The sequence below is a fragment of the Rutidosis leptorrhynchoides genome, chromosome 6 (genome assembly GCF_046630445.1).
Source record: "Rutidosis leptorrhynchoides isolate AG116_Rl617_1_P2 chromosome 6, CSIRO_AGI_Rlap_v1, whole genome shotgun sequence".
Classification (NCBI taxonomy): domain Eukaryota; kingdom Viridiplantae; phylum Streptophyta; class Magnoliopsida; order Asterales; family Asteraceae; genus Rutidosis; species Rutidosis leptorrhynchoides.
Window position 1 is genome coordinate 235,771,475 of NC_092338.1, and position 8,189 is coordinate 235,779,663.

Sequence of the window (8,189 nt, forward strand, 5' to 3'; positions counted from 1 at the left end):
AGACCTGTTGGTGGGGTGATCCAATGGCCAAAGACCAATAAACCAGGACCCTTACCTCCAGTTGCAAAGAGAATGCCTGGTAGGCCTTCAGTTAAAAGGAAAAGGCCAAGAAATGAGGGTAATGAGAATGGTCTAGTGAGATCAACAAAGAGTAGAAAGTGTCATAATTGTTATCAATATGGACATAATCGAAAAAGTTGCACCAATCCACCATTACCTAACACACCTACTGTTGTAAAAAGGGGTGGTAGACCAAAAGTACTTGATCAAAATAGAAGTGATAGGAGGTATACTTCTAATGTCCCACCAACAGATGTCCCACCAACAAATTTCCAACCAACAGATGTCCCACCAACAACTTCAAGAAGGGGTAGACCAAGATACACAAGTGTTAACAAACTAGTTTAAGAAAGTAGGTCAAGAAGGGCAAATATAAGAGAAAGGAGGGGAGTAAATTCTGTTACACTTGATGTTCCAGAAACTATTTCAAGAAGGGGTGGAATTGAGGGTGGGTTGATTGATAGTCCAGTGTTAGACCAAACTGGTATCGAGGATGGGTTGATTAATAGTCCAGTGTTAGTTGAAAACACAAATGTACGGCCTAACAGTGATATGGTTAACATACCAGTTGTCAACCAAAGTTGTAATATTGATGGGTTGGTTGAGAGTCCGGTTACAGCTGAAAACACAAGTGTTCAGGTTAGGGATGCAGACCCACTGATAGCAGAAATTGATGCATGCCTCAACAATCCACCAAAGCGTCCTAAAGTCAAACAAGTTATTCCACTAAGAAAGAGGTCTGAAAGAATTATCAACATAAAGCTATCCAAAAAAATTGTCACTAAAGACGGAGTTGGTATGTCTGAAGATAACCCGATTAAAATGTAGTGAAACATGTTGAAGATGGAAGTGGTGTTATAATGTTTTTTTGTCCAACTTTTAATTTAACTTGTTTGGTATTATGGTTGTGTTTAACTTGTCTAGTATTATGGTTGTGTTTATCTTTTGGTTGAACATGAATGTTTATATTATGGTTGTTAAAAATGTGTATCTTGTGGTTGAACATTAATCTTTATGTATATACAAATGCAAGTGCAAGTTTATAGGTGACTTGTGGTTGAACATTAATCTCATTGTTCTTTGTATTTAACATGAATGTTTACAGGTGACTGCAAGTGCAAGTGTATTTTGCATTCATACATGAAACTATGCATACACTATTGCATATTATAAGGCTATTAACTGCAAGTGTCTTTTGTATTCAAAAAAGAAGCCAAATTTGACAAAATGGACACTTCAATTTAGCAAACAACTTCAATTTTGCAACACTTCAACAAGGTAATACAGAGATACAATGAAACACTAAATACTACAATTTAAACCTACATCTAATTGAACAAATAAAAATAAGAGCTTTAAATTTAAACTTCAATCTGCAAACACCAAGCTCATCACCACGATTTTGTACCAAAATACAGAGTAATCATCACCAAGATCAAGACCAATACTTGAACTTTAAACTTCAATTTTGCAACCTCTGCTTCTAATACACGTTTCTCAGAAATCAATTTAAAAACCTGCCCCTTATACCAATCGTTTGGAAGATCGGGATCAACCCACCTGAAGTAATTGCATCTGTGTGGCCATGGTTTCTTGTAGTTTGGGCAACCCTTGAAACGACGTACGGGGTTGCTTTTTGTCTCGGATGTCCACATCCCAACAGAATCTCCACACCTACACCTTTCACTTGCATGGTTGTCCATTTCAGTCGAGTTCCGACCTCCAATTAGGATTCAGACGAGATGGTTAAGGTTTGTGATAAAAGCCCTAATTTAAAAGCACGTAAACAAAAAACCCTAATTTAGTCTGGAAGATAACTTGTATATAAACACGTTTAAGATCTACTCATTAAATGAATATATGATATGGACATAAAAAAGCAATAAAAAATGACGTGGAAAACAAAAAGAAATAAAAAAATAGAAATTAAAAACACGTGTCTGATTTTACCTCGATTGACATGTTTTTCTAATCAGACTCCTTTTTAAGCGTTAAATTAAAATCAAACACCCTTCTGGGCAACAAAAATATGAATGTTACCTTTATTGGAAAAATGTGTCAATTATATTACCTTTCTGGGCAATTTGCCCTAATTGAAATGAATGTAGACCATCTCCAGTAAGATGAGCATTAGCAGTAGGATGTGTTGCACATCATGCTTCAATACTGCAAAGTCAACAAACTAAATTATCAAATTCTATATTCCATACATCATCATATGACAATAACCCATTTAGTTAAAGCATTATGTTTTGAATGTGGTATCAAGAAGTGTAGTAAAGAACAATTTCATGCATTCTCCAAACTTAAACTTAAAAGCATATCATAACTAAACAAAAAATATATAAAATCCTGAATAACATACAACATAAATAAATACATTCAATAAAAATTAAAAATAATTAGAATTAGAAATTCAGATCAAATAAATGCTCAACTCATGTTCTTATTTGTGGCATTTGATCGAGCATGAGGTGTTAATAAGTAATACAGAGCAGCTGAGATATGAATCCCACTTTATTTCTTTATATCTTGCAAGACTTCCAATATATAGTAGAATAATACTTGTGTTCATGAATAGCACAAAATAAGTAACCTAGTTACAAATAACTACATAACTTTTAGAAATATATAGCACCAAGATACTTGTGTTCATGAATAAAACATCCATTTTAAGCACAACCCATAACCCTAAATTCACAAATTTCAAGCCCCGTTACAAAATTTTCAAAAATAACCTATAAATCAACAATCAACAATATTAATAAATTACTATATTTAAAAAAAGGCAAAATTAAAACACACAAACCTGGGTTCTGCTATGGTACCCAGCAGTCTAGCCAACATAAAATAATCTAGCATCAGGATTCACCACTCCAACACATAATATATACCCTGTTTGGAAATCAGAGGCAGCTTGCACATCTGCGTCAATGAGCACCTTTGTGAATTTCCAATGGGCTCTTACTGCTAGTTCCTCTGCAATTTTCATTCTAACATACAGTTAGGATTTTCCAAATTTATTTTATATGAAGAGTTGATAGTTAATGCTTTCTATAACTAAGTTCAAATATCTCACCACCATAATTCTTGATCTTTCCGAATTGTATAACCAAAATCACACTCATTATCGGTAGCTTTTTTCGTATATCTAAAGACGTCCATGCACAATTTAGCCCATAAGGTGCATTTCAACACGACACCGCTATCAATAAGAAGCCAAAAATGAACAATCAATGTATCAATTTATACTATATAATTTAAAAGCATAAAATTACATAACATATAACTGTATGAACAATGAAGAAATATTTGACTGTTACCAACCCACTTAGCCCTTGATGAAAATCTGACTTCCAACTATACAATTGAAATAAATAATGAAGTTGTTGCATTTAACTCAAACATTCTAGTATGATTCATTCACTTTAATTGTAGCAACAAAAGAAAACTAAATAGAATGAAAACTACAAATATACTTGCTTCAAAAAACAAATATTACTATACACACTTTAGTATTCATATTACTATATACACTGAATTCAAGATGTACTCTACCCAGTGACTTCCAATATCAGTAATGGAACTTGTTTCATGAATAAAAAAAAAGTACCACTGTCATAATATAATCTGAATGTTGAACGGCGAGCCTTGATGAACAAAAAACTCTAGCCACCAGTTTACTAAGAGTTCTGATAACCGGTGCGCAACAAAACTCCGGTGAATCACATTAAAATCCGGCAAACCACATCGATATCCGTCTCTTGCAAACATAGGTTAGCTCGAATATTTATTAAAACAACTCCATGTCTCTATGTAAACCAAAACCTGCATATGAACAAATATCAGGAATAAAGTGTTAAACATATAACTTCTACTTCTCAATTAGCCTAAATAAACCCCAATCAAATAAATGGTAAGTAACAATGTAAGGCGTAATGCAACAATCAGAATAACGCAGTACCTGAATAAGAAGCAAATTATCAAAAACCAAGGAAGCGACGAACATGAAAGTGGTGAAGAAAAAAATCGTGGTGAAACCAACAGCAAAACAGAGAAGAAAACGATGGAAATCAGGGCATGCAGTCGAGTAGAGACAATGAGGTACATAAATTAGTATGAATCTACTGGTGTCCTGTTGTCTATAACCCTGCATTCAGAATTAACAACCATTGGCATGAAATATTGCAAGTGGTTAAACGTTTAATATACTGAATGTCTTTCTACATTTCTTACAAAAGACAACATAAGGTCAAAAGAGAATAGTAGGTAGTTTGTTTTTAAATTTTAGTGAGTAGAGTTATGGATTCAGTGGTTTCTTACTTGAGCTTTATTACATCGAATGACACTGGTTTTGATTTGGTCGAGGCCTGTCTTACACATTCTGCAAAAGCCTAAACACAACTTGTTAATCAGTGTTTGAGTAGCAAATGTAATAAAGCAATTTCTAAATGTTAAAAGACAATCATGTAAAAAACATCTTTAATATGGTTAACCACACACATTGGTGTGTTGCAAAATAACCAAATAATCAATTAAGTAAAGAGAATAATGACAACTTCAAAGGTAACTCAAACTATGTTACAAAACATATATAACCAAACATGGTTGTGAAATCATTAAATATGCAAGCAGATACCAGGTTCTTGCTAAACACCATATATAGCTTACGTATAGTAGCATTAAAAAGTTCAGTATATAAGGCACAATATACTACAACAATAATAATAATAGAAAGCATCAGGGGATTGAAGTCAACTGCTACCATTAACAGAACTAATCAAGCAAACAGATACAAATGCAAATATAAGAACAAACATAAATTAGAAATCAGAAGCACCCAAACGAAACCATATATCTAATAATTGTTAGCATTGAAAGTGATACAAGAGCAATACCTTGGATTGAGTGCTCCAACTTTATTTCAATTCAAGGGCTGAATCTTTCTTAACTATTAATTTAGGGTAAAATCTGAAACAAAAATTAGCACATAAATACTTATATACATATAATTATCATCACCCAAGTTCTTATACAATAAAGGTTTCTGATAAAAAAAATAAACTTTCCTTATCAACAAATTTCATGGCATAATAAACTGAAAGGTTAGTGAGAATACTGAAATTAATAAGAGGATTTGTGAGAATACGATTAATTACCTGGAGATCACTTTCAGAACAATTAGGATGAACACTGGAAAAAGGTCGTATATGCAGGAGATAAGAAGAGAGAGTTTGAGTTTTTTTGGGTTTGTGGATCTAAACATTTGATTTGATTTTCAAATATTTACGAGAGAGAATTAATAATCTCAGTTTAAATTTTAAAAACCTAATCACATGCATTGAAATTTCTTGGTAGATGTGTGTACTTGAGACATTCTTTAAATAAAAAGATATTGAAAAGATGTTTGGTAAATGTGTTAGGTTTAAAAGATGCTCTTTGATCACATGACAATTTGAATAATTAAATGAAAGGGCACTTCAAATTCAAATTTGAAACTGATCAGATTTTCTAATGTCACATGGGATGGTGAGGTGGTGTATGTATTGTATGTATAGATTTGGTGTGAGGTAAAAAAAAATAGCAACAAATAGTGTATATGTATGTATAGGTTTTTTGTGAGACAAAACTCTCTCCTACATGGACCGAAAATTAAGGGCTGAAGGACATGTGGACAAAAGCTTACCAATTTATATATATATATATATATATATATATATCCTATCCTACTATACATTAAAAGAGAGTCTTTATTAGCTAATAAATGTTTTCAAAACCCCCTTAATGACCGTTAGATTAGAAAATTACGTTACACTACCCTTCAATCTAATGGTCCATATTCATCCTCTTACATTATTAACTACTAATAAATCAAAAAATTCTCATCGTGTACCTAAACTACCCTTAAATTATGAAAAAACACGGGATAATAAACCTAAAATAAGAGGTCTGTGAAAATAATCTCATTCTAATGCTCAAAAACCCTAATCTTCAAAAGCCGGAATCAGTAATACTAAATTCAAAACCTATCCAAAACTAAAACTAAGAACTTCAAAACTCAATATTGATATATGCTATCCGATCTGCTGATATTTGAATTAATTTGTTTCATCTGCTTCATGTTATGTTTCGTTTTTGATCCGATGGTTAAGATATTGTTTAATTTGTTTGTTTGTGCTTTGTGTATATATGATGTTGTTCTAAGCGCTTATATATGTAATATATGTATTACAATATTACAGCGTGTATTATATATATATATATATATATATATATATATATATATATATATATATATATATATATATATATATATATATATATATATATATATATATATATTTAAAAACTTCTATTAATTTTTGAAAGGCGAATATTAGCTTTATTCGCTATAGGTAGGGTTTTGTTTTGTAAAGTTCTGCAATCGGCGAAGATGAAAAACCAAAGCACATAAAGGTTTTGGTGATTGTAACTTTTTGACTTGGATAACGAGTATTGTCTTTCGAACTTTATGATCATGGATGAAATAAACAATCAACAACTTTATATAAAAGATATGAGGTATTTTTGGAAGGTGAATATGTAATACTCCCGTATGAACTAATGCTTCATTTAAAGAAATACGAATTAGTTTGTAGATATGACAAAGCTCTGGTCTCCTGGTATCATTTGAAAGTTTATTTGCTAAAAGTTTATATACAGAGATAAGGATTTGTTAGTTGATTTGACAAAGCTTATATGAGCTTGATTTACTCTGCCCTACTTTTTTTTTGGTATAGGTTCGTGTTTTAATTTTTTCTTGTCGATATTTGAAGAGTTTAATTGAAAACTTATTGTGGACTGGTGTTGCATGTTCCAATCTTAATGGACTATTTGGAAGGCAATCTGGTACCACTGCTGGATACTCTTACTCTGCTACTAACAAGAGTAAGGTTGTTCAATGGGAGGAAAATACTCTGTACGACTATCTCTTGAATCCCAAGAAGGTATGAACTTTTAGCTACTTTTTAAGCTTCATTTCTAGAAATCAAAAACAGTTGTGAACCTGTGTGCATCTACATATATGTATTGAATCGTCACTTTGGTTTTAATATATATCATGTTCTAAACAAATGTTAAAATAGTTGCTATTCTTATGATGCACCTGTGTGAGTAATAATGTTTGATGTTTAATGACAACTAAGTATTTAATCATGTTGAATATTAAATCATTTTATTTCATGTTATGTGGGCGTCACATTGAAATGTCCCGTTCTTATTGATTAAAAACGTTCCATATTAATTGATTTCGTTGCGAGGTTTTGACCTCTATATGAGACGTTTTTCAAAGACTGCATTCATTTTAAAACAAACCATAACCTTTATTTCATCAATAAAGGTTTAAAAAGCTTTACGTAGATTATCAAATAATGATAATCTAAAATATCCTGTTTACACACGACCATTACATAATGGTTTACAATACAAATATGTTACAACAAAATAAGTTTCTTGAATGCAGTTTTTACACAATATCATACAAGCATGGACTCCAAATCTCGTCCTTATTTAAGTATGCGACAGCGGAAGCTCTTAATAATCACCTGAGAATAAACATGCTTAAAACGTCAACAAAAATGTTGGTGAGTTATAGGTTTAACCTATATATATCAAATCGTAACAATAGACCACAAGATTTCATATTTCAATACACATCCCATACATAGAGATAAAAATCATTCATATGGTGAACACCTGGTAACCGACAATAACAAGATGCATATATAAAAATATCCCCATCATTCCGGGACACCCTTCGGATATGATATAAATTTCGAAGTACTAAAGCATCCGGTACTTTGGATGGGGTTTGTTAGGCCCAATAGATCTATCTTTAGGATTCGCGTCAATTAGGGTGTCTGTTCCCTAATTCTTAGATTACCAGACTTAATAAAAAGGGGCATATTCGATTTCGATAATTCAACCATAGAATGTAGTTTCACGTACTTGTGTCTATTTTGTAAATCATTTATAAAACCTGCATGTATTCTCATCCCAAAAATATTAGATTTTAAAAGTGGGACTATAACTCACTTTCACAGATTTTTACTTCGTCGGGAAGTAAGACTTGGCCACTGGTTGATTCACGA

The 8,189-nt window shown here is 32.0% G+C and overlaps 1 long non-coding RNA gene across 3 annotated transcripts; it reads right to left on the reverse strand.

Annotated features, from left to right (window-relative positions):
• Nucleotides 1–1,334: 1,334 nt before the first annotated feature.
• LOC139855426 (uncharacterized) lies at nucleotides 1,335–5,325 on the reverse strand. 3 transcript variants are annotated; one of them, XR_011761440.1, is made up of 9 exons: nucleotides 5,220–5,325; nucleotides 4,959–5,031; nucleotides 4,384–4,454; nucleotides 4,025–4,210; nucleotides 3,674–3,888; nucleotides 3,140–3,265; nucleotides 2,870–3,053; nucleotides 2,132–2,226; nucleotides 1,335–1,827 (listed from the first exon to the last, which is right to left on the reverse strand). It is a non-coding gene; the product is annotated as an uncharacterized lncRNA (long non-coding RNA). The 3 variants fall into 3 exon arrangements; XR_011761441.1 differs by having other exon boundaries at nucleotides 1,335–2,226; nucleotides 2,870–2,985; XR_011761439.1 differs by having other exon boundaries at nucleotides 1,335–2,226.
• Nucleotides 5,326–8,189: the final 2,864 nt, after the last annotated feature.